Here is a 27,558-nt window from a genome sequence, read left to right on the forward strand (position 1 = left end):
ACTTAAACAAGTAAACCATCTGGGAAGAAGATGGAACCCAACTGAGAGTCTGTGTGATGTGAATTTCCCAAGAGAGGGGAGTGCCAATGGATGGTGGGTGGTGGGGAAAGCATCAACCACCGGGTGTTGGGGCAAGAGCTCTAAGGAATCCATAGACCCATGTGTGAAAGAGATAGAATCTGCTTTAAATATTTTTCTAAGCCCAAAGAGAATGAAGTCAATTTACAATGGTGCCACTTAAGGAAGAGCTCTCCCACCATTTTGAACTCTAAAATTCAAATCTGAAGTTTCTTCCCTAAATCTCCTAAATCTAATCAGCATCAAAAGCAGCAGCTTGTATGTGGGAAGGAGGTCAGCGATATAGAAAGTGTCCCTCTCCCCTTCCCATGACATGCACGGATTTCCACCTCTATCACCCCACCTGGAGGAAGGGGTCAATAACAATGGAAATGCTGATTAATATTTTATCTACTAGATCCCTTACTGAATTGAGACTATTCTTCATATTATAAAGAGGCCACAGGAATTTCTGTTATCTATTAGTAAGAAGAAAAGCCTGGGGCCCAGATTATTTGATACCTAAGCTTCTGAACTCTCAGTTGCACCAGCAGCATCCAAGGCCCTTAGAATCATTCAAGATATTTGCATATTCCTGTAAAACTTGTAAAAGTAAGGCATTATAACCGTAATTTCTTACTTCTTTCTTTCCATTCTGTTTTATCCCCTCAGCCTTCCCCTCTTGTCATAAGGCCTTGAAGAGGCTACAGGTATTTGGAGGCATCCTTAAATTTCAGATGAGCATTGACATTTATTCAAAATGATTAATCATACCCAAAATTAAAATAATTCAAATTCAAATTTGAATTCACAATTCAAGTTTAGAGTAAGAATGAACCATAGAGAAAGATATGATTGAGCAAAAATAAAATTCAACACCATTACACAAGAGTTTCATTTTTCAAAATAATTTTCCCAGTAATATTTATACCCTGTCAAAGAGAATATACTTTGGATAAAGCAGATGTTTCTGAGTGATTTTGTGGAAAATGTTTTTGAAAAGTGACACTGTTATGAGATTATGGATAGCCTATTTCATGTGTAACAGTTTCAAATATTGTTTTGTTTGTAAATAGTTTTCAGAAAGACAGAAATCATTTACCTCAATTGGGTCCTAAGACCAGATGCACATTATGAGAATGTTTGAAAATCATGAAGATTCCACAGAGACTTTGAAAAGGCTTGGTTTACTTGGATTGCATGTAAATAAACATTCAGTGATTGGACCACTGTTTTGAAGTCAAGACCAGAAGGAACAGTTCATATTATTTTAAGATGCTAAAAGATTAAGTGCAGTCTTAAGTGAAGAAGTCTAAAGTTCATGAGGACAAAAAAAGTCTCTTAATGGAAATGTCATGAGAATCATAAAGCTAATTGCATAATCTGATTCATTTTTGCATTGGTCTTAGAAAAAAATGAAAGTAAAAAAAGACAAATTATACTATTTCTCAAAAGCATTTTATACAGTTTCATTATAGAAAAAGAGAAAACCTGCACAAATTGAGATGGCTGGCCCACTCAAAACTCTAGATGCCAAATCCTATCCCATTTCTATGGTTTCTTGATCAAATGTGCCAAATTCTGAAGTCTGACCAAGGGAAATACTATGATTTTCTTTTTTTTTAGCATTTGTCACAGACAATACCATCTATCACTTTATTCAACAAAGAGGGTGGGAAAGTAGGCTCTGGTTGAACAACATGACTGTTAGAAAAGTAGGAAAAAGGGTTGTAATCATGTTCTTAATTCAGTCAATATGTGACAAGAGGTGACATTAGTAGAAATGATGGAGGACGAACTTGAGAAATCTTTGCCATAAAATCAGTGAGAAGAGTGGCAAAAAATTGTTAAAATCAATTTTTCAGAACTCTGGAAATTAGTCAAAGACTTCTTAACAGCTCAAGCAGTGTTTATTCAAGAAACTGGCTGAATCTCAATAAGAACAGAGAGGCTCATGACATTTTACCTTGCCCTATTCCCATATTACAAGGGAATAGTAAAAACAATTTTAGGTCCACAAACGAGATGATATGGATACATTTCAAGAAAGATACGTGCTTGGGAGGAGGGGCCAAGATGGCGGCTTAGCAAGGTGCATGTTTTAGTTTGTCCTCCAGAACAACTACTAAATAACCAGAAACAGTACAGAACAGCTCCCAGAGCCACGATAGTGACCGGACACACAGTGTACCCCAGTCTGGACGAGCTGGACTGGCTGTGAGCCCCTCCCAGAATCGTGAGTTCCCCAAGCTGTGGCGGCCAGTGCCCAGTACCCCTCCCCCACAGGCGGCTTCCCAGAGGGAAAGGAAAGACACTCTAACAATAGCAGGGACTGAGTCCAACCAAGCACCAATTGTCGCATTAATTAACAAATTCTGATGACTAAAAATAGGCTCCCAACCAGGCAAACCTGGTCAAGGCGGAGGTCGCTTATTGGGCTAACTGAAAAAAGAGGAAAGGGGATGAAATGGAGGTTTTTGTGGCTGTCTCTATGGAGGCTTGGCTGCCTCTGGATTCAGCGGCAGAACTACTCAGGCTGCAACTGCCCCAGGCATAGGCAGAAACGGACTGCTTTCAGGGCTGTCTCCTGCCTGGGCCTTCCCCAGGGGAGGGGCGAAGCCCAACTCAGGTGGAATCCCTCTCTTAAGGAATTCAGAACCCAGGGCTTGGCAATTTGAAGCCATTAAAACCAGCCTACAACCTCTCTTCTGTCTGCACCATGCCCCCAGCAGGGAGAGCCTTCCAAACTTAAAGGTGCCACATCTTTTGGTGGTGGGACCTGCAGGCAAACAAGCACCACATACTAGGCAAGATAAGAAAAACAGAGCCCAGAGACTTCACAGGAAAGTCTTTTAACCTGCTGGGTCTTGCCCTCAGGGAAAACTGACACAGGTGACTCCTTCCCCCTGATAGGAGTCCAGTTTAGTCCTGGAAAACCTGGCTGGAGACTATATTACCTATGTAGACCCTCCTAAGGGTGGGGAGGGAAAAGGCACCTTACAAACAGGGCAAGAAACAAGAAAACAAGAACTGAAAAATTACCCTCTGTTAAACAAAACCTAAGCTAGAGGTCCAGAAAAAGCTGAGCTGAAGGTCAAAGAACAGATAGACAACAAACTCATCTAGGAAGAAAACTCTAGGTAAGATAAGTGAAAGCAATCTCCAGAATAAACTAATTAAGGTAATTAAATGTCTAGACACCAGCAAAAAATAACAAATCACACCAGGAAAATTGAAGATCTGACCCAGTCAAAGGAACAAACCAGTAGTTCAAATGAGATACAGGAGCTGAAACAATTAATTCAGAATATACGAACAGACATGGAAAACCTCATCAAAAACCAAATCAGTGAATTGAGGGAGGATATGAAGAAAGCAAGGAATGAACAAAAAGAAGAAACGGAAGTTCTGAAAATACAAATCACAGAACTTATGGGAATGAAAGGTACAGTAGAAGAGATGAAAAAAACAATGGAAACCTGCAATGGTAGATTTCAATAGACAGAGGTTAGAATTAGTGAACTGGAGGATGGAACATCTGAAATCCAAAAAGAAACAGAAGCTATAGGGAAAAGAATGGAAAAATATGAGCAGGGACTCAGGGAATTGAATAATAATATAAAGCACACAAATATACGTGTGTTGGGTGTCCCGGAAGGAGAAGAGAAGGGAAAAGGAGGAGAAAAACTAATGGAAGAAATTATCACTGAAAATTTCCCAACTCTCATGAAAGACCTAAAATTACAGATCCAAGAAGAGCAGCACACCCCAAAGAGAATAGATCCAAATAGATGCTCTCCACACACTTACTAGTCAGAATGTCAGAGGTCAAAGAGAAAGAGAGGATCTTGAAAGCAGCAAGAGAAAAACAATCCATTACATACAAAGGAAACCCAATAAGACTATGTGTAGATTTCTCAGCAGAAACCATGGTGGCGAGAAGACAGTGGGATAATATATTTAAATTACTAAAAGAGAAAAACTGCCAACCAAGAATTCTATACCCAGCAAAATTGTCCTTCAAAAATGAGGGAGAAATTAAAATATTTTCAGACAAAAAAATCACTGAGAATTTGTGACCAAGAGACCAGCTCTGCAAGAAATACTAAAGGGAGCACTAGAGACAGATACGAAAAGACAGAAGAGAGAGGTGTGGAGAAGAGTGTAGAAAGAAGGAAAATTAGATATGACATATAAAATACGAAAGGCAAAATGGTAGAGGAAATTACTACCCATACAGTAATAATACTAAATGCTAATGGATTGAGCTCCCCAATCAAAAGACATAGACTGGCAGAATAGATTAAAAAACAGGATCCTTCTATATGCTATCTACAGGAAACACATTTTAGACCCAAAGATAAACATAGGTTGAAAGTGAAAGGTTGGGAAAAGATATTCCATAGAAATAACCAGAAAAGTGCAGGAGTAGCTATACTAATATCCAACAAATTAGACTTCAAATGTAAAACAGTTAAAAGAGACAAAGAAAGACACTATATACTAATAAAAGGAACAATTCAACATGAAGACATAACAAACATAAATATTTATGCACTGAACCAGAATGCCCCAAAATACTTGAGACAAACACTGCAAACAATGAAAAGGGAAATAGACACATCTACCATAATAGTTGGAGACTTCAATTCCCATGCTCATCAATGGACAGAACATCTAGACAGAGGATCAATAAAGAAACAGAGAATTTGAATATTACAATAAATGAGCTAGACTTAACAAACATTTATAGGACATTACACCCCACAATAGCAGGATACACCTTTTTTTTCAAGTGCTCATGGATCATTCTCAAAGATAGACAATATGCTGGGTCACAAAGCAAGTCTCAACAAATTTAAAAAGATTGAAATCATACACAACCCTTTCTAAGATCATAAAGGAATGAAGTTGGAAATCAATAATAGGCAGAGTGCCAGAAAATTCACAAATATGTGTAGGCTCAACAACACCCTCTTAAACAACCAGTGGGTCAAGGAAGAAATTACAAGAGAAATCAGTAAATATCGCAAGGCAAATGAAAATGAAAACACAACATATCAAAACTTATGGGATGCAGCAAAGGCAGTGCTAAGAGGGAAGTTTATTGCCCTAAATGCCTATACCAAAAAAGAAGAAAGGGCAAAAATTCAGAAATTAACTGTCCATTTGGAAGAACTGGAGAAAGAACAGCAAACTAACCCAAAGCAAGCAAAAGGAAAGAAACAACAAAGATTAGAGCAGAAATAAATGAAATTGAGAACATGAAAACAATTGAGAAAATCAATAAGACCAGAAGTTGGTTCTATGAGAAAATCAACAAGATTGATGGGCCCTTAGCAAGATTGACAAAAAGAAGAAGAGAGAGGATGCAAATAAATAAGATCAGAAATGGAGGAGGAGACATAACCACTGACCCCACAGAAATAAAGGAAGTAATAACAGGATATTATGAACAACTTTATGCTAATAAATACAACAATGTAGATGAAATGGACGGGTTCCTGGAAAGACATGAACAACCAACTTTGACTCAAGAAGAGATAGATGACCTCAACAAACCAATCACAAGTAAAGAAATTGAATCAGTCATTAAAAAGCTTTCCAAAAAGAAAAGTCCAGGACCAGACGGCTTTACATGTGAATTCTATCAAACATTCCAGAAAGAATTAGTACCAACCCTGCTCAAACTCTTCAAAAAAATCGAAGTGGAGGGAAAGCTACCTAATTCATTTTATGAAGCCAACATCACCCTCATACCAAAACCAGGCAAAGATATTACAAAAAAAGAAAACTACAGACCAATTTCTCTAATGAATATAGATGCAAAAATCCTCAACAAAATTCGAGCGAATCGAATCCAGCAACACATTAAAAGAATTATACATCATGACCAAGTAGGATTCATCCCAGGTATGCAAGGATGGTTCAACATAAGAAAATCAATTAATGTAATACACCATATCAACAAATCAAAGCAGAAAAATCACATGATCATCTCAATTGATGCAGAGAAGGCATTTGACAAGATTCAACATTCTTTCCTGTTGAAAACACTTCAAAGGATAGGAATACAAGGGAATTTCCTTAAAATGATAGAGGGAATATATGAAAAACCCACAGCTAATATTATCCTCAATGGGGAAAAACTGAAAACTTTCCCCCTAAGATCAGGAACAAGACAAGGATGTCCACTATCACCACTATTATTCAACATTGCGTTGGAGGTTCTAGCCAGAGCAATTAGACAAGAAAAAGAAATACAAGGCATCAAAATTGGAAAGGAAGAAGTAAAACTATCACTGTTTGCAGATGATATGATACTGTATGTCGAAAACCCAAAACAATCCACAGCAAAACTACTAGAGCTAATAAACGAGTACAGCAAAGTGGCAGGTTACAAGATCAACATTCAAAAATCTGTAGTGTTTCTATACACAAGTAATGAACAAGCTGAGGGGGAAATCAAGAAATGAATTCCATTTACAATTGCAACTAAAAGAATAAAATACTTAGGAATAAATTTAACTAAAGAGACAAAAGACCTATACAAAGAAAACTACAAGAAACTGCTAAAAGAAATCACAGAAGACCTAAATAGATGGAAGGGCATACCGTGTTCATGGATTGGAAGACTAAATATAGTTAAGATGTCAATTCTACCTAAATTGATTTACAGATTCAACACAATACCAATCAAAATCCCAACAACTTACTTTTCAAAAATAGAAAAACCAATCAGCAAATTTATCTGGAAGGGCAGGGTGCCCCGAATTGCTAAAAGTATCTTGAGGAAAAAAAACGAAGCTGGAGGTCTCATGCTGCCAGACTTTAAGGCATATTATGAAGCTACAGTGGTCAAAACAGCATGGTACTGGCATAAAGATAGATATATTGACCAATGGAATCGAATAGAGTGCTCAGATATAGACCCTCTCATCTATGGACATTTGATCTTTGATAAGGCAGTCAAGCCAACTCACCTGGGACAGAACAGTCTCTTCAATAAATGGTGCCTAGAGAACTGGATATCCATATGCAAAAGAATAAAAGAAGACCCATATCTCAACACCCTGTACAAAAGTTAACTCAAAATGGATCAAAGCTCTAAACATTAGGTCTAAGACCATAAAACAGTTAGAGGAAAATGTAGGGAGATATCTTATAAATCTTATAATTGGAGGCGGTTTTATAGACCTGCACCTAAAGCAAGAGCACTGAAGAAAGAAAGAAAGAAATGGGAGCTCCTCAAAATTAAACACTTCTGTGCATCAAAGAACTTCATGAAGAAAGTAAAAAGACAGCCTACACAATGGGAGACAATATTTGGAAATGACATATCAGATAAAGGTCTAGTATCCAGAATTTATAAAGGGATTGTTCAACTCAACAACAAAAAGACAGCCAATCCAATTACAAAATGGGAAAAAGACTTGAACAGACACTTCTCAGAAGAGGAAATACAAATGGCCAAAAGGCACATGAAGAGATGCTCAATGTCCCCGGCCATTAGAGAAATGCAAATCAAAACCACAATGAGATATCATCTCACACCCACCAGAATGGCCATTATCAACAAAACAGAAAATGACAAGTGCTGGAGAAGATGTGGAGAAAGAGGCACACTTATTCACTGTTGGTGGGAATGTCAAATGGTGCAACCACTGTGGAAGGCAGTTTGGCGGTTCCTCAAAAAGCTGAATATAGAATTGCCATACGACCCAGCAATACCATTGCTAGGTATCTACTCAGAGGACTTAAGGGCAAAGACACAAACGGACACTTGCACACCAATGTTTATAGCAGCATTATTTACAATTGCAAAGAGATGGAAACAGCCAAAATGTCCATCAACAGACGAGTGGCTAAACAAACTGTGGTATATACATACGATGGAATATTATGCAGCTTTAAGACAGAATAAACTTATGAAGTATGTAATAACATGGATGGACCTAGAGAACATTATGCTGAGTGAGACTAGCCAAACACTAAAGGACAAATACTGTATGGTCTCACTGATATGAACCGACATTAGTAAATAAACTTGGAATATGTCGTTGGTAGCAGAGATCATCAGGAGATAGAAATAGGGTAAGATATTGGGTAATTGGAGCTGAAAGGATACAGACTGTGTAACAGGACTGGACACAAAAACTCAGAAATGGACAGCACAATACTACCTAACTGTAATATAATTATGTTAAAACACTGAATGAAGCTGCATGTAAGAATGATAGAGGGAGGAGGGCTGGGGACATAAATGAAATCAGAATGAAAGATAGATGTTAAAGATTTAGATGGTATAATCTAGGAATGCCTAGAGTGTATAACAATAGTGAAATGTACATTGTACAAATTTTAAAAATGTTTTTGCGTGAGGAAGAATAAAGGAATGTCATTATTGCAGGGTGCTGAAAATAGATGGTAATTAATATTTTAAAATGTCACCTTCTGTGTGAGCCTAAAGCAAAAAATGTTTGTTTCAAAATTTATATTTTGACTAGAGCATTTCCTAATATAACTCATGTAGATAGTTTGATTGAACGTCATAAGTACTTGGAATCTCAGGTAGGACATGAGATTTTGTTGGTTTGTCCAGAGTGATGCCCCAATGAATCCCAGAGTGATTTGATCAATGAGTGGAAAAGTATTTGCAAGCCCCCTTCAGGGAATGATTAGAGCGGGGAGAAATTCAACTTCCCCAAGTTGAATTCTTGATATTCTCACAAGCAGTGTGGGCAACCAAAGCTATAGGCTGAGCCCCCAGTCTTGGGGGTTGTTCATATGAAACTTAACCCCACAAAGGATAGATCAAGTCTACTTAAAATTTAGGCCTAAGAGTCACCCCCAAGAGAGCCTCTTTTGTTGCTCAGATGTGGCCTCTCCTCCAGCCAACATGAGGAGCAGTCTCACCACCCTCCCCCTCTCTGCGTGGGACATGACTCCCAGGGGTGTGGACCTTCCTGGCAACGTGGGACAGAGATCCTGGAATGAGCTGGGACTCAGCATCAAGGGACTGAGAAAAACCCTAGAACGAGCTGAGAATTAACATCAAGGGATTGAGAGAAACTTCTTGACCAAAAGGGGGAAGAGTGAAATGAGACCAAGTGTCAATGGCTGAGAGATTCCAAACAGAGTTGAGAGGTTATCCTGGAGGTTATTCTTACACATTAAGTAGATATCACCTTGTTGTTCAAGATGTAGTGGAGAGGCTAGAGAGAACTGCTTGAAAATGTAGAGCTGTGTTCTGGTAGCCATGTTTCTTGATGGTGATTGAACAATGATATAGCTTTCATAATGTGACTCTGTGAATGTGAAAACCTTGTGTCTGATGCTCCTTTTATCTATCGTATCAACAAAAGAGTAGAACATATGGAATAAAAATAAATAATGGGGGAATAAATGTTAAAATAAATTTAGTTTGAAATGCTAGTGGTAAATGAAAGCCAGGGGTAAGGGGCATGGTATGTATAACTTTTTTTTCTCTATTATCACTTTATTTCTTTTTCTGTTGTCTTTTTATTTCTTTTTCTAAATCGATGCAAATGTTCTAAGAAGTGATGAATATGCAACTATGTGATGATATTAAGAATTACTGATTATGTAGAATGGAATGATATCTTATTGTTTTGTTTGTTGTTAATTTTTAATTAATAAAAATAAATAACTAAATAAGATACATGCTATTGAAATTGACTCAAGGAAGAATATCTGAAAGACATTGATTGATCAAAAACTTCCCACAAATAAAGACACCCTCACTGGAGAATTCTAGGAAACTTTTAAAGAGGGGTGAACACCAATCTTTCACAGACCATTCCCAAGATAGAAGAGCATAGAATACTTGAGGCCACTATTATCCTGATACCAAAACCAGATAAAGACACCACAAAAACAATAAGCTGTAGACCAGTATCCTTTCTTAATACAGGTGCAAAAATCCTGAACAAAATACTAACAAACCAGATCAAGCTACATATAAAAAGTATTATGCACCATGACCAAAAGGAATGTTTCCTGAGAAAGCATGGTTGGTTCAACTTATGAACATAAATCCATATAATACACCTTGTTGATAGAATAAAGGACAAAATATGATCACCGAAATACCAGCAGAAAAAGCACTTGACAATATGCAACACCCTCTCATGAAAGGGGGAAAAAAACCACATAGAAACATAAAATAGGAATAGGGGGAAACTCCTTAACCTGATAAAGGGTGTTAATGAAAAACTCATCACTAACTTTGCATTCAGTGATGAAAAACTTAAAACTTTCACTTCAAATCAGGAATAGAACAATGATGTCTGTTTCCACGACCTCTATTCAAGTTGTACTGGAGGCTCTAGCTAGAGCTACTAGTCAAGATAAAGATGTGATTAGGTAGCCAAACTGGATGGGAGGAAGTTAAATGATATCTATTTGCTGATGACATGATTGTGTATAGAGGGTATCCCAAGGAAGCCACAAAAACGTATTAGAGTTCATAGATAAGTTAATCGAAGTTGCAAGATACTCAATTGGGTTTCTATTTACTACAGCAGTGAATAATCCAAAAATGAAACTATGAAAACAATTCCTTTTGAAGTAGCTTTGAAAATAATAAAGAATTTAATGAAAAACAAATGCAAGGTTGTACATTGAAAACTACAAAATACCGAAGAAGTTAAACTTGCATGAATGGAAAGATATTTATGTACATGGATTGAAGTATGTAATATTTTTAAAATAGCAATCTTTTCTAAACTGATCTGCAGATCCAACATAATTCAGATCAAAATCCAGGTGCCTTTTTTTGTGGCTGCTGCTGCTGCTGCTGAAATATGAATAAAATTGAAATGGAAGGGGCACAGAACGGTCATTGGAGGTCCCACATTTCCCTATTTCAAAATGCGCTACAATGCTCCAGTGATCAAGATAGTGTGATATTGTCATAAGGATAGAGGTGAGATCAATAGAATATACTCGAAAGCGCTGAAGGAAACCATTGCATTTTTGGCCAATTGATTTTTAAGGAGGGTAACATGACCATTCAATGGGAGAAAGAATTGTGTTTTCTGTAAATGGTACTGGGACAACTGGATATTCCAATGCAAAAAATTGAAGTTGGACATCAATCTTTCCCCATCAACAAAAATTAACACAAAAGGGATCACAAAATTAAATAAGAGGAAATACTATAAACTCTTATATTTTGCTAAAGCTGCTGGAATGCAAGATACCAGAAATGAATTGGCTTTTAAAAAGGAGAATTTAGTAAGTTGCAGGTTTACGGTTCTAAGGCTGTGAATATGTCCAAACAAAGACCTCCAGGGAAAGATACCTTGATTCAGGAAAGGCCGATGGGTCCAGAACACCTCTGTCAGCTGGAAAGGCGTGTGGTTGTGTCTGCTAGCTTTCTCTCCTGGTTTCTTGTTTCACAAGGATTCCCTGTGGATGTTCTCCTTCTACATCTCCAGAGATCTCTGGCTGTGTGTGTCTCTCTGATCTAAAGCTTTTTTTCCAAAATGATTCCTTCTTAAAGGGCTCCAGTAAGCAAACCCACCTTGAATGGGTGGAGCTTTATCTCCATGGAAACCATCTAATCACAAATTACCACTCATAATCGGGTGGGTCATACCTCCATGGAAACAATAAGAGATTCCACCCAGCAATAGTTAGTGAGGATTAAAGGACATGGCTTTTTGGGCCACATAATAACTTCAAACTGGCATATCTGAGAAGAAACATAGGGAGCAATCTGTATGACCTTGGACTAGGCAATGATTTCTTAAAAATAACATGAAAAGCATAAGCTACAACAAAAAATAATAAAGCAGAATGCATCAAGGGTTAGAAATAATTTTGATTCAGGAGATACATTTAAGAAAGTGAGAAGACAGCCCAAGAATGGGAAAATAGTAATCTATCTGAGGTTCTAGTACCCAGAATATATAAAGAACTCATACAATAAGACAAATGATGCAATTTTTTAAAGCTCAAATGTGTTGAATAGACCTTTTCCCAAAGAAATGGCTAATGAGCATAGGGAAAGGTGTTCGACACTTACCTGTTAGTGAAATGCAAATCAAAAACACAATGATAAATCCTTCCACACCCACGAGGATGCCTGTAATTAAAAGGATGGAAAGTAGCAAGTTTTGGTGAGGATATAGAGAGAGTGGAACCCTTATTCATTACTGATGGGAGTATAAATTTGTGCCACTTTGGAAAACAGTTTGGCAGTTCTTCCAAAAGTTAAAGAATTATTATACGACCAGAAGTTCCACTCCTATGGATATACCTGACAGAAATGAAAACATATATCCATGTAAAACACTTGTATATAAATATTATAGCAGCTTTTATCATATTAGCCAAGATTTGGAAACAACTCAAATTCATCAACTGATGAATGGGTGAACAAATTTTGGTGTATGCAGGTGTGCTGGTTTGAAAATATCCTGTACCACAGAAACTAAAACCCAAGCCATGTTTTAATCCTGCTCCAACCTTGTGGGAGCAGCCATTTCTTGTAGCCTTGATTCAGTACTGTAGGGTGGAAATTTTTGATTAGATTATCTCCATAGAGGTGTGGCATGCTAGATTATGGGTATGACCTTCTGACTAGATTGAGAGGTGACTCCACCCATTTCAGGTGGTCTTGATTAATTTACTGGAATCCTTTAAAATAGGAAACAAATTAGAGAGAACCAGAAATGACAGAACTGACAGAAACTTCAGAGCAGAGCTAACACAGATGCTGACACTTGGAGAACAGAAATGCAGATGTTTGGAGATGCTTGGAGCCCAGCAGATGTTCAACCAGAACCTGGAGAGAGCCATGGAAAATGTTTGGACATTTTCATATGCTTAGAGCTGTCCACTTGAACCTTATCAAATTCTCTTTAAAAAAGCCATTCCATTTCTGGTATATTGCATTCCAGCAGCCTACTAACACAGCAGGCAATGGATTATTACTCAGCCCTAAAAAAAGGAATGCAGCACCAATATATGTTAAAATATGGATGAGTCTTGAAAACATTATGCTATGTGAATGAAGCCAGGCACAAAAGACCACACATTGTATGACTCTACTCATAAAATACGTTCAGAAAAATATATCTATAGTGATAGAAAGTACATTAGCAATTGACTAGAATTGGGGTGAGACGGCAGTAGGAAGTGACTGCTAAGGGTTTCTTTTGGGTGGTGAAATTATTCAGTAATTAGATAACGGTGATGGTTGCGCAGCTCTGTGAATATATTAAAAAACACTGAACTGTGCATTTTAAAGGTGTGAATTCATTGGTAGGCGAAAAGGAAAGAAAAAGAAAACAAGATAACTACACTGTACCAAATATACATTGTTTTTCTTTTTTCTGAGAACAGTAAGCTGTAATTCTCTAAGGCAATATTAAAGGACTAGTGCTGGGCTATTTATGAAAATGATTTGTCAATTTGTGGTATGTCACTGGTTTAAGATTATACCTCTAGCAATAGAAATGAGTTATACATGAAAGCCAAAAATACAGAATATATGACTTGTGGACATCATGCCCTTAATTTTTATCAGGAAAAGTTAACTTCATAATGCTTAGAATCATTGAATTTTTCTGTATTTCTCAATAAGTACATATTTTCTTTTAAAGGTTTCTCAAAAGTGAAATTTAGTTTACCGAATTAGATTATTAAAGTGTCTAAGTTTAACAATATGGTCCGATTTGAAAAACAAACAACAAAATGGCATTTTAAGAACCCTAAGAAGTATTCTAAAAGACTTGAGAACCCAAACCCAACCATCTTTTGAAATATTTAATATGAAAGTGGGAATTTATTGATTACCAATTTGGATCTATGTGAAGTATTTCTTTTTCCACCAAGTGCTAGGAAGGTGATTAATGAAAACGTTAACTATTTTTTAGAAATTGTGATGTTTCTATTTTTACAATAATGTTGTTTTCTTAGAGTAACGTTTTTTGAGCTTGGGTTTATATGCTAACCTAGCGTGCCAGCCTCTGACTTCTTTTTAAAAAGTTTAGAGTGAAATTTAACAAACAAGTTTTGTCATGTAAATCCCTTGCATTAAACCCTGTCATGGCGTCCTATGTATCTGCCTTAAGCAGCGTCTGTACTTTGTCTTACTAAGCAAAGCACAGACCTTTCTCTCCTACCTTGTCATTTCAAGCCAATCTCCCACCCTCTTTTCTTTGTCCCGTTCTTGTTTGAGCCTGTTCCTGTAGAGAACCTTTGCTTTGACTTTTCTTTCTCCCTACGATGGTTTCTCCACTTAGTTTATGTGCCTGGCTCCTTTATTTGCCTTTCAAATTTCAACTTCACATTTATCTCAGTTTCCAGAATATATTTATCCACAAATATGCATTCATATGTACCTAATGGAAACATCCTAGTGTGCATATTATTCATATCTTGCTAATTTCTACTGCTACCTCCTGTGGTATGTCTAACTGATTTATATCTCACTTATTCACTTTTCCATTGCATGTGTGTTCCACATATTATGTATCAATTTGCCTACCTTTCGTTTAATTTGCTGCCAAGTTTTATTCCGAATGTTTAAAAAATTTTTAACTACCACAAAGAAGTATATTTTATATGTCTCCTTACATAGGGCTGAGAATTGCTACAGGGAAAATATTAAAAAATAGACTAACTGAATTGAAGGTATCAAGGAAAAAACTGTCCCAGAGAATATGAAACAGACAAAGATGACTTTATCCAGGGGCTGCATAGCAGGAGAGAGCCAGGGGAACTCAATTCCATGGAAACAGAGGACGGAAAATTTTTTAAGGGCTGGGAGTGGGTTGGAGGAAAAGCACAGGAAGATAGCAAAGGGGTTGCTCACTGCGGTGGCTTGAATGATATCCTGGGGTTGCACTTAAGACAGTTTGGCTCCGCCAAGATGGATGAGGGATTTACTGATGTTGCAAGTAGGAGCACCTGGTGCAAAATGTTTTCCTTTGCAGTAATTAGGCCCCCTGGAAGCTGTAAGAGAGGAGGAGAGACCTCATCTCGGGCACCTGGTAGCCTGGGTGAGTGGGAGAAGGGGGCGGGGGTGGGTCAGCGGCCAGACTGATATTGACAACAGTTAGGGACTGAAAGTTGTTGGTTTTTCTTTTCTTTTCTTTTCTTCTCTCTACAGTTGAAATTGTTTTTCTCTGCTGTCCACAGCTGCAAGAGTAGTTTCAATGTTGTTAGGCTAGGGGAGGGGGCCAATAGGGGTAAGGCTGGCAGCTTGGCCAAGAAGAAGGAAAACAGACTTGGTCATAGGTTATGTGCATTATCAATTTTAAAGGCTCCTGGAAGTTTGATAGATACTTGCGTATGTGAAGTTCTGCCAGGGGGAGGGTGATGGCTAGCCAGGTGTTTGCCTGCCCATGATCTTTCCTGGGACTGGTAATTAATTCACTGCTCAGTAGATGCATAGTCACTTCCATTCAATCTATGAAAAATAGCTCTAAACAATTGGCGTTAACATATTAAAGCCATTCCTATTACGAAACACAGCCTCCCTGCTGCCCCCCCTCAATTGCCTTTCTTTTTCAATCTTTTTCGATAAGCTTAATGAGAAGCTTGGAAGAAAGAAATGTATCTAGTTTCTGAGTTCTCTAACAGGTAATGTTGCTTGTAGTTTTATATCGATCAGCTTCACAGTCCTGGGGCACTGCAGTTGCTGGTATTAAGATTTGAACATGACTCCAGGCCACGTGTGTATAACTATGGGCAAACTCCAAATTAAAATCAATTTCTAGGTACTTCTGGCTTCTGCTTCAAATGTAGAAAGCTGGAACCAGATCCCTGCACTCTGTCTCAAAAACCTATCAAATCCGGGATCGTTTCCCAGAGGCTGCCCATGCCAAAAAAGCAACTATCAGATCCATAGTTGCAGGGCCACCACCAGTTGCCTGAAATTGGAAAGTCATGTACTTCCAATAAGAGATGACTTATCTGTGACAGATTGTGGAAGAAATGCACCTGAAATTTTTAATGACTTGCTCAAGTCCATGCACTGGCTGGTATGAAAGTATAGAACCCCTGGCAACTGCAGAGGCAGTTTTTATTCATTTGCAGGCTTTCCTCCACAGACTTGACCAGATCTTTCTGGAGAGATGAAAAAGAGAAAAGCTAGAGCTTGCCTCCCCTATGATGGTACAGGTCTGAGGTTAAAGGCTTGGTCACACATGCAGGAAAAGCTTAGAGTCCTTTCTGGATCTTTCTGCCCTAAGAAACAAAAACCTTAAGTCCCTATGGGAAAGGCAACAAACCATATTGCCTTCAGTGCACAGGTGATGGACCAATGCAGCTGGGGAAGGGAAAGAAAGAAAACTCTCTTCTTCTGGAGTAGGATCCTGGATCCGTGCTGTTAGAGATGCCCTGACACCATCCGATTTGTCTGACTTGAGAATGTACAGCTGCCTGGTGAAAGGTGGACCAGCATCCTGTTGTATGTTCAACAGCAGCACAGGATGATACAGCCAAAGGAGCACCTCAGTTGCCTCTGAAATTATGGTATTTATTAAATTGAATGATCCTCAAAGTATATCATAATTACTAGAATGAGTGACTTGTTTACTGGCCTGTGCACAGGGCCAGAGAAGGTAATAGGATTGATCCTAGGTTTCAGAATCAGAACTTTGTACAGAGTGGGCTTGCACCTCAATTTTTGTTAATCATATTTTAATTGGATTTTAATGTTCATACAGAAGAGAACACAAGTCTTTCTGCAATTTGATGATTTCCAGAAAGTAAACATCTGTGTCATCGGGCTCAAGATCAGTATATAGACTCTTACTTGTAGTAGCTAGGTTCAGATGTCAACTTGGCCAGGTGGTAGTCGCCAGTTGTTCTGTCATTGTGGACTTGAATCATCAGCATGTGAAATTTGTCTGTGGTCGATTACACCTGCAGTCAGCTAAGGGGAGTGCCTTCCACAATGAGTGAGACTTAAAAGGAGAGGTCAGGAAAAAGAGAAACAACTCAGTACAGCCCAGCATAATGCAGCTCAGAGCCGGCTCAGACCCAGATGTTTGGAGATACAGAAGGGAACTTCCCTGGGGAAAGTCATTTGGACCCAGAAGCCGGGAGAGGAGCCCAGCAAATGTTTACCCTGTGCTTTCCCAAATTAGTAAATTTGTAACTAAATAAATTTCCTTTTTAAAAGCCAATCCATCTTAGGTGTTTTGCATTCTGGCAGCTTAGTAAACCAAAACATTACCTTACTTCCAGTAGCTCCTCTAATGTCCCCTTCCAGGCATTTTCTCCCCTGATTCTGACTTTTTACAACCTAAATCAATGTTCTTATTTTTGAACTTGAAAAAAATGGCATCATCCCTTTGCTTTTGCATCTGGCTTTTTTTTCTGCTGCATATTATGTTTGATTCGTCTATGTTATGCTTATATTTATAGAGCTATAAATATGGCTGAGTGGTATATACATTATGGGGATAAAGTAATTTAGTCTACTCTTGATGTACATTTTGGGTTATTTCCAGCTTATGACAATTGTAGAAATGGCTGTTAAGAATCTTATTTATTAAAACAAACAAACATCATTCAAACTAAGCTCTTAGTAATCGTTAAGTTCTGTTTCCCTGGGGAATCCTGACTAATACAGCAAGACACAGTTGTACAGATAGAAAGATTGATCAGTAGGGACAATCCACGAGAGACTACTTTCTTGATTCAATACTATTTCTGCAGTATGTTGCTGTGATTTGAATTTGCATGCTTCTCACAAACCTGAGATTCCAAGTACACAAACTATAACTAGTAGCCAACTCGGTTGAAATCATTTAAATATTGCTTCAAAAAAGCCCTGAATACTTCAGTCAGCTTTTCCTAGCTGGGGCCAGTTTGCCACAGTTTCCACATGGGTGAACCACCCATCTTTAAGCCCTTCCTTACCTCTGTGGGTTAAACATTTCTCCTATAATCTATAGTCTGATGGGCTGTCACAGATGTTTTTCACAGTTATTTTGCAAAGCAATTCAAGAAGTGGGAGAAGCCTGAATCTTGTGACATCTCTGAGGAGAGGAAGGTAGCCTGGTCCTATGGAGACCATCTCCAGGTTCCTGGACCTCAGCCCCCAGGGATGGCTGGGATTGTGGGGCGCGAGGCCACCCCGTGGGCAGTGCCTCATGCAAGTTCTCCGTGGTCAGTGAACTGCAGGAGGAATGGAGGCAGAAAGACGCCTTTCCTGCTGAGTGAAATCGTAAGAGACCAGAAGGACGTCCCAAGGCACGTATATAGGGAGGATAGAGGAAAGGTGTCCTCTGCTCTCAGCCTCTCTCTGCAGACCCTTAGAGGCGCTGGGAGCCTTGTTCTCTTCCTGCAGGGTGGCAGGGTGAGGGGAGCACTGTGCGAGGAGTCACTGTCCACAGGTATTGCGGTGTAATGTGGGGGCAGTTATCTCCGGGGGTCTTGACAAGGAGAGCCATGGCAGACATGCCCTCCCAAACCAGGCAGTCCTCCGTGCTCAATGCCACTGCCAGGCCTCGACGTCAGCTTGCTGGCGCTTAGAGCAGAATCTGCGAGCTTAGACACACTTTGCAGACATCTCATTCGGGCTGCTTTTTAATATGGCTGTGCCAAGGTGGGTAGAGCACGTGTCAGCAAATAATGCTTGATGGCTAGCTTGATAATGCTGCTTCAACGGAAACTAGAGCAATTTGGAAAAGAGTGCCTCTAGAATGCATGCATATCATTTATTATTTTTTCATTTATTACTAATTTGTGTCTTGAACAAATGAGTACATACTTTTTAGGAGTGTGTGTGTGTGTGTCTTAAGAATCCCTCTTGCTGGCCCTGCTGCTTATTTTGTACTTGACAACATAATCCTCTTTATGTGACAGGGTAATCATTTTTTGCAACAAATTGTGGAAATATTGCCCTCCCACGAGCCAGGACATAAAGGATAGCAATAGAATCCCATAATGGTGGCTTTTCAGGATCAACCTCAAAACATCATTGCTCTTTGGGCTCCTCCAGGAGAGCTTTTATTCGCTCACACTACTTTTAGCATCTTTATGCTTGAGGAGGGACTGCCATCACCTGAGTTCCCACGGCTCTTAGGTAAGCCTTCCTGGGGTTTACAGATTGAAAATGCCGGTTGGTGGAAAACACTCAAGGTTATACCAAATGTAAACGGCATGTTTGGGGATAAAATTCCCCCACCTCATTTTTGCAGATGTTGCAGGTTATAGGTAAATGCCAATGACAGAAAGTGAATGAGTGAGATTGACTACCTGCTCATAGAAACCTACACTTGAACCCGTGCTCTCATCCATACCCTCAAGAGGTAATTAGAATCAATTTAACCTGTAATAGAAATGAAACCTATATCATCTCAGTTGAAGCAAAACATGAACTGCTGAGTCATGATACTTTTCTTTTTGTGGGGGGGGAATGGGTGTTGCACAAAAGGCAACATGGTATTTGTGGCCACTTAATTTATAGACTCGGATTCAAAGACAACACAGACTTCAGTTCTATAAAAACAGAGCTTTTAGGAAAGTAATTAAAAGATGATTAGAAATGAGAAGTAGTTACATCCCCAGATGGGCCAGCATCAACACCCGAGGAGGAGTGCTGGGGCATCTCCGAGACGGCTTTCAAGGTCTGACCGGCAAAAATCCACAGCAGAGCATTTTCTCTCCTGATAAAGATTCTGCCTCTCTCTCTTGTGAGGTTCTCTAGTCTAATTGCTTGTATGCAGTTTATATGGTATCTTTACACAGTAGTGGCCAGATTCCAATTAGCTTACAAGACCGGGCACAGGTGGTCCATTGGGAACTGGCTAGGGCCTGAGAGAAGTTTCCTGGGACCTAGATAACTCTTTTTATCAAAGAACATCTCTTTCTGGGAGACTAGCCAGTCCTCCCAGCTACAGTGCACATTACAACAATTGATTACCAAGGCCACGTCATGGCCACCTTAGTTAAGCATAACAAACGCTACGACAGTTAATGATCAAGGTCACATAATGGCAACATTAGTTGAGTATAACAAACTCTACAAATTTATTACCAAAGTGATGTAGTGGCCACATCACTTGAGCAGAACAGACTCTACAAATTTAGTTTTCCCTTTCAGGGGGTTACTGTTCTTCATTATTTGCCAAATGGCAAACTGATAAATGAAAGTAATTGCTAAAATCCGGGTCTAAGATAGCAAGTAGATTAGAGGCTACCAGAGGATAGGGGAGTTTTTGTCTGATGGGGATAGAGTGTAAATAAAAATTAATTTTTAAAATCTAGCTCCATGTTCAAAATGTTTTATCATCCCAGAGATTTCAGCTTGAGAGTAGTATTTGAAATTATTTATTTTTGTTTTATGAACTATGAATCAAGATTTTCTTTTTTGCTTTGCAAGTTTGTACATGTGCATGGCACAGTCAGATTCCCACATAGAGAATAAAACAGTAAAAATGATTTACTTATTTTAAAGAATTGTTGCTCCACAGACCATTCACAATTATTTGAAGAGAAAAATCTATCAAGAAACACAGGGTTGGAGAATGAATCATGTCCCCATGATAAGGCATGTTCAAGTCCCAACCCCGGGTCCTGTGGGTGTGACCCATTTATAAATAGGACCTTTGAAGAGGTTATTGGTTAAGGGTGCTGTTCCAGTTTGCTAGCTGCCAAAATGCAATATAGTAGAGACAGATCAGCTATTTAAAGAGGGAATTTATTAAGTTGCAGGTTTACAGTTCTAAAGCCACGAAAATGTCCCCATTAAAGCAAGTCTATAAAAATGTCCAAATTAAGGCACCAAATTAAGGAATCAAGATACCTTGATTCAAGAAGGCTGATGATGTTCTCTCTCTCGATTGGAAAGGCACGTGGCGAACATGGTGACATCTGCTAGCTTTCTCTCCAGGCTTCTTGTTTCATGAAACTCCCCCCAGGGACATATTTCTTCTTTCTCTCCATAGGTCTCTGGCTGTGTGGGCTCTTGTTGTTCTCCCGGCTCTCTTCTCTCCAAAATGCGTCCTCTTTTAAAAGATTCTGGTAAACTAATAAAGACCTACCTAGAAGGGGTGGCGTCACATCCCCATCTAATCAAAAAGTTAATTCCCACAATTGTTGTGTCACATCTCTGTGAAGATTATCTAATTAAAGTTGCCAACCTACATGATTGAATAGCAATGAAAAGAAACAAGACTGCTCCCATAAAATTGGATCAGGATTAAAACATGGCCTTTCTAGGGCACGTAAATTCTTTCACACCAGCACAGGTACCCACACTGAAGGAGAGTGGGCCTTAATCTAATGTGAGTGAAGTAATTAAAAGAAAGGAAATGGGACACAGAAGAAGATGCCACAGGAAGATCCAAAAGCTGGAAATCACTGGGACCCGGAAGAGAAAGGAGGCAATGCTTGCTGCCTTGTGATAGAAAAAGTCAAGGACTAACTTTTGCTGGCGACCAGCCCCAGAAAGCCACAGTGTTCTGGGAGAGAGCATCTCCTTGCTGATGCCCTGGTTTCAGGTTTCTCCTTGCCTCAAAACCAAGAGCTAATATATTCCCATAGTTTAAGCCAACCCATTGTATGGTATCTGTTTTAGCAGCTAGGAAACTAAAACACATAGTTCAGAGCAAATCCATTCATCATCCGTCATAACAAACTTGCCAAAAGGCAAATCTTCTTGACATATGTTTAAAAAACCAATTAATGAAGATCTGGTTCTGATCCTTTAAAATCTGCTCTAGGATCCTAAATATCACTTTTGCTATGCTATAATCCAAGCAGGTCCTATTTTTTTCCTAGTCACTACTAGATAATTTTTTAAAAACCATAAACGTAATTGCAGTCAGTCTAATTTTAGACATTTCAATGCTAAGTCCCCGTTATTAATGAACCTTGAACCATTGTTGACAGCTGCACTTCCTCCTGCTCCTCGGTGTGAGCCTACTACAGACTGAACCTCTGCTGGGGGGAAGGGAGTTCTGTGAGCCTTCCCAACAGGTGCTGATTCCCGTATCCTCCACCATGACTTCATTAAGCTCGCCATGGCTCCTCTGGGATGGGAGTCCAGGAAGGAATTGGGGAAATGGGACAGGAGAGGTCTCAGTTGACTGGACACTGTGGAAACATTTCGTTGGTGTGCATGCCTGATGCTTCATGTTGGCTATCTCATGGAGGTTGTTTTGAACCCAAGGTATCTTTTACTGGTCACTTTAGTTTGGACATTTTTTAAAACTAGCCTTAGAACTGTGATCTTTCAACTTAATAAGTTCCCTTTTTAAAAACCATTCCAATTCTGGTCTCTTTTATTCTGGCAACTTTAGCAAACCAATTCACCTTTACTCCTAATCTTTGGTTCTATAAACAAAGGCTCTCTCTACTGTTTCTTCTTTTCAGCCAGCAGAATTCCCTTTGTTTTTCTTCTAGAGCAGTTCTCTTATTAATGAGCTCTCTCAGTTTGAGTTTATCTGTGACTATTTTAAATTCTCCCTAATTTCTAAGGACAGCTTCGCTGGGTGAAGAATTATTGGCTTGCAATTTTTCTCTTTCGGTATCTTAAATAGGTCATACTAGTGTCTTCTTGCCTCCATGGTTTCTGATGAGAAATCAGAACTTAGTGTTTTGGCTTCCTTTGTAGGTGGTGTTTCTCTTGCTCCTTTAGAATTCTCTCTTTATCTTTGGTGTTTGGACAGTTTTACTAGTATGTGTCTTAGAGTGGGGTCTATTCAGATTTATTCTGTTTGGAGTATATTGTTCTTCTTGAATATGGATATCTATTTTTGGACATTATTTCATCAAATAATCTCTCTGGCCCTTTTCCCTTCTCTTTCTCTGATGCATGTTTTTGTGCTTCATGTTATCAGTCACTTCCCTGAGACCCTGCTCAACTTTTTACATTCTTTTCTCTGTTTTATTATCTATTTATTTATTTTTTTGGTGTGTTTGAATTTGTATATTCTGTCTTCTAGCTCAAGGATCTTTCTTCTGCCCTTTCAAATCTGCTGTTGTATGCCTCAGGTGTTGTTTTAATTTCATCTATTGTGATCTGTAGATTTTTCTTCTGATGCTTTCATATCCTTTAGGTTAACTCAGTGTTTTCGTAATGTCCTTTATCTCTGTAACCATCCCTGTAACTTGATTTAGAAGACTCCTGTGAACATCTTTGATTACTTGTTTCAGATTCTGTATCTCCCCTGAATTTTTAATTTGTTCCTTTGACTGGTGCGTCTCTTCTTTAGTTCTTATATGGCTTGTGATTTTGCTGATGTTTGGACTTCTGATTATCTTGATTGGTTTATTCTGAAGGTGGTTTTCTCTTTCTTGTTCAGATGTTGTTGTTGACTGAGTTTGGGTTAAGGCTCTTCTTTGACAATTGGTTCATCAGTATTTCCCAGCCAAAACAGGATCAGATACCCATGCAGGGGTGCAGACCAGATTCAGAGGGCCCTGGGAGAGAGTTGCGAAGACTCAAAAGAGCATTTTTCCCCCTTTCACATTACCAGACTGAACTTTCCTGCATGCCCAGAAGAAGGCACTGTTCAGCCACCTATTCCCCTCAGCCATACAAAGGCAGGCTGTTTTGGCCCTTTGCCAGTTCTGCCTCTGATAGGATGGAAACACTAGCACCTAGAGCACCTGACCCAGCTGAGCTGGAACAGTGGAATCCTCTTCTCTGGCTCAGTACTTGAGGCAGGGGCCATCCTGGTCCACAGCAGCCCCCCAGTCAAGGATTGGACCACCTGCTGCTGCTGCTTCCCTCAAAGGTGGGGGACGGACACCAGGGGACTTGCAATTACTCTTTCTCTGCCCATGCATTCTCAGTCTCTTCATCCCATACTTTGCTGGATGTGGTATCAAACTCTCCAGGTCTCCAAAGCTCCACAACAGTTGATTTTGGACTATTTCTGACTGTTTTCTTTGGGGACAGGAATAGGTCCAGCAGCTGTGTCCCTATTCCTTCATTTTTCTGGAAGTCCAGAATTGAATTTTAAATGCTATGTCCAAGAATTTCATGACAATCTTCATGATAGTTGGAAGAATGCCAAATTTACTCTTTTAGTAGAAGAGTAGATTATACATGAGGAAGCAGAATAATGTTTTCTCAGTTTTCCAACTTATCCTGAGCTGGTTCTTTTTTCATTCTTAACTGAAAGGAGTGTAAATATTTAAGAAAGAAAAGTGTACATGCTTTACCACATTTTTCTCTACATATTTTTCTTCATTTAAATGACACGGAGGATTTTTTTTTTATTTTTTTTTATTAATGGAAAGAAAAAAAAAAGAAATTAACACAACATTTAGAAATCATACCATTCTACATATGCACTCAGTAATTCTTAACATCATCACATAGATGCATGATCATTGTTTCTTAGTACATTTGCATCGGTTTAGAGGAACTAGCAACACAACAGAAAAAGATATAAAATGTTAATATAAAGAAAAGAAATAAAAGTAGTAGTAATAGTAAAAAACAACAACAACAAACAAACCAACAAGCAAACAAAAACAAAAAAAACCCTATAGCTCAGATGCAGCTTCATTCAGTATTTTAACATGATTACTTTACAATTAGGTATTATTGTGCTGTCCATTTTTGAGTTTTTGTATCTAGTCCTGTTGCACAGTCTGTATCCCTTCAGCTTCAATTACCCATTGTCTTACCCTGTTTCTAACTCCTGCTGAACTCTGTTACCAATGACATATTTCAAGTTTATTCTCGAATGTCCGTTCACATCAGTGGGACCATACAGTATTTGTCCTTTAGTTTTTGGCTGGATTCATTCAGCATAATATTCTCTAGGTCCATCCATGTTATTACATGGTTCATAAGTTTATCTTGTCTTAAAGCTGCATAATATTCCATCGTATGTATATACCACAGTTTGTTTAGCCACTCTTCTGTTGATGGACATTTTGGCTGTTTCCATCTCTTTGCAATTGTAAATAACGCTGCTATAAACATTGGTGTGCAAATGTCCGTTTGTGTCTTTGCCCTTAAGTCCTTTGAGTAGATACCTAGCAATGGTATTGCTGGGTCGTATGGCAATTCTATATTCAGCTTTTTGAGGAACCGCCAAACTGCCTTCCACAGTGGTTGCACCCTTTGACATTCCCACCAACAGTGGATAAGTGTGCCTCTTTCTCCGCATCCTCTCCAGCACTTGTCATTTTCTGTTTTGTTGATAATGGCCATTCTGGTGGGTGTGAGATGATATCTCATTGTGGTTTTGATTTGCATTTCTCTAATGGCCAGGGACATTGAGCATCTCTTCATGTGCCTCTTGGCCATCCGTATTTCTTCTTCTGGTAGGTGTCTGTTCAAGTCTTTTTCCCATTTTGTAATTGGGTTGGCTGTCTTTTTGTTGTTGAGTTGAATAATCTCTTTATAAATTCTGGATACTAGACCTTTATCTGATATGTCGTTTCCAAATATTGTCTCCCATTGTGTAGGCTGTCTTTCTACTTTCTTGATGAAGTTCTTTGATGCACAAAAGTGTTTAATTTTGAGGAGCTCCCATTTATTTATTTCCTTCTTCAGTGTTCTTGCTTTAGGTTTAAGGTCCATAAAACCACCTCCAGTTGTGAGATCCATAAGATATCTCCCAACATTTTCCTCTATCTGTTTTATGGTCTTAGACCTAATGTTTAGATCTTTGATCCATTTTGAGTTAACTTTTGTATAGGGTGTGAGAGATGGGTCTTCTTTCATTCTTTTGCATATGGATATCCAGTTCTCTAGGCACCATTTATTGAAGAGACTGCTCTGTCCCAGGTGAGTTGGCTTGACTGCCTTGTCAAAGATCAAATGTCCATAGATGAGAGGGTCTATATCTGAGCACTCTATTCGATTCCATTGGTCGATATATCTATCTTTATGCCAATACCATGCTGTTTTGACCACTGTGGCTTCATAATATGTCTTAAAGTCAGGCAGCGCGAGACCTCCAGCTTCGTTTTTTTACCTCAAGATGTTTTTAGCAATTCGGGGCACCCTGCCCTTCCAGATAAATTTGCTTATTGGTTTTTCTATTTCTGAAAAATAAGTTGTTGGGATTTTGATTGGTATTGCATTGAATCTGTAAATCAATTTAGGTAGGATTGACATCTTAACTATATTTAGTCTTCCAATCCATGAACACGGTATGCCCTTCCATCTATTTAGGTCTTCTGTGATTTCTTTTAACAGTTTTTTGTAGTTTTCTTTATATAGGTTTTTTGTCTCTTTGGTTAAATTTATTCCTAGGTATTTTATTCTTTTAGTTGCGATTGTAAATGGGATTCGTTTCTTGATTTCCACCTCAGCTTGTTCATTACTAGTGTATAGAAAAGCTACAGATTTTTGAATGTTGATCTTGTAACCTGCTACTTTGCTGTACTCATTTATTAGCTCTAGTAATTTTGTTGTGGATTTTTCTGGGTTTTCTACATATAGTATCATATCGTCTGCAAACAGTGATAGTTTTACTTCTTCCTTTCCAATTTTGATGCCTTGTATTTCTTTTTCTTGCCTAATTGCTCTGGCTAGAACTTCCAACACAATGTTGAATAATAGTGGTGATAGTGGACATCCTTGTCTTGTTCCTGATCTTAGGGGGAAAGTTTTCAATTTTTCCCCATTGAGGATGATATTAGCTGTGGGTTTTTCATATATTCCCTCTATCATTTTAAGGAAGTTCCCTTGTATTCCTATCTTTTGAAGTGTTTTCAGCAGGAAAGGATGTTGAATCTTGTCAAATGCCTTCTCTGCATCAATTGAGATGATCATGTGATTTTTCTGCTTTGATTTGTTGATATGGTGTATTACATTAATTTATTTTCTTATGTTGAACCATCCTTGCATACCTGGGATGAATCCTACTTGGTCATGATGTATAATTCTTTTAATGTGTTGTTGGATACGATTTGCTAGATTTTTATTGAGGATTTTTGCATCTGTATTCATTAGAGAGATTGGTCTGTAGTTTTCTTTTTTTGTAATATCTTTGCCTGGTTTTGGTATGAGGGTGATGTTGGCTTCATAGAATGAATTAGGTAGTTTTCCCTCCACTTCGATTATGTTGAAGAGTTTGAGGAGAGTAGGTATTAATTCTTTCTGGAATGTTTGATAGAATTCACATGTGAAGCCGTCTGGTCCTGGACTTTTCTTTTTAGGGAGCTTTTGAATAACTAATTCAATCTCTTTACTTGTGATTGGTTTGTTGAGGTCGTCTATGTCTTCTTGAGTCAAAGTTGGTTGTTCATGTCTTTCCAGGAACCTGTCCATTTCTTCTAAATTGTTGTATTTATTAGCGTAAAGTTGTTCATAGTATCCTGTTATTACCTCCTTTATTTCTGTGAGGTCAGTAGTTATGTCTCCTCTTTCATTTCTAATCTTATTTATTTGCATCCTCTCTCTTCTTCTTTTTGTCAATCTTGCTAAGGGCCCATCAATCTTGTTGATTTTCTCATAGAACCAACTTCTGGTCTTATTGATTTTCTCTATTGTTTTCATGTTTTCAATTTCATTTATTTCTGCTCTAATCTTTG

Source organism: Tamandua tetradactyla, chromosome 16, assembly GCF_023851605.1.
Source record: "Tamandua tetradactyla isolate mTamTet1 chromosome 16, mTamTet1.pri, whole genome shotgun sequence".
Lineage (NCBI taxonomy): Eukaryota > Metazoa > Chordata > Mammalia > Pilosa > Myrmecophagidae > Tamandua > Tamandua tetradactyla.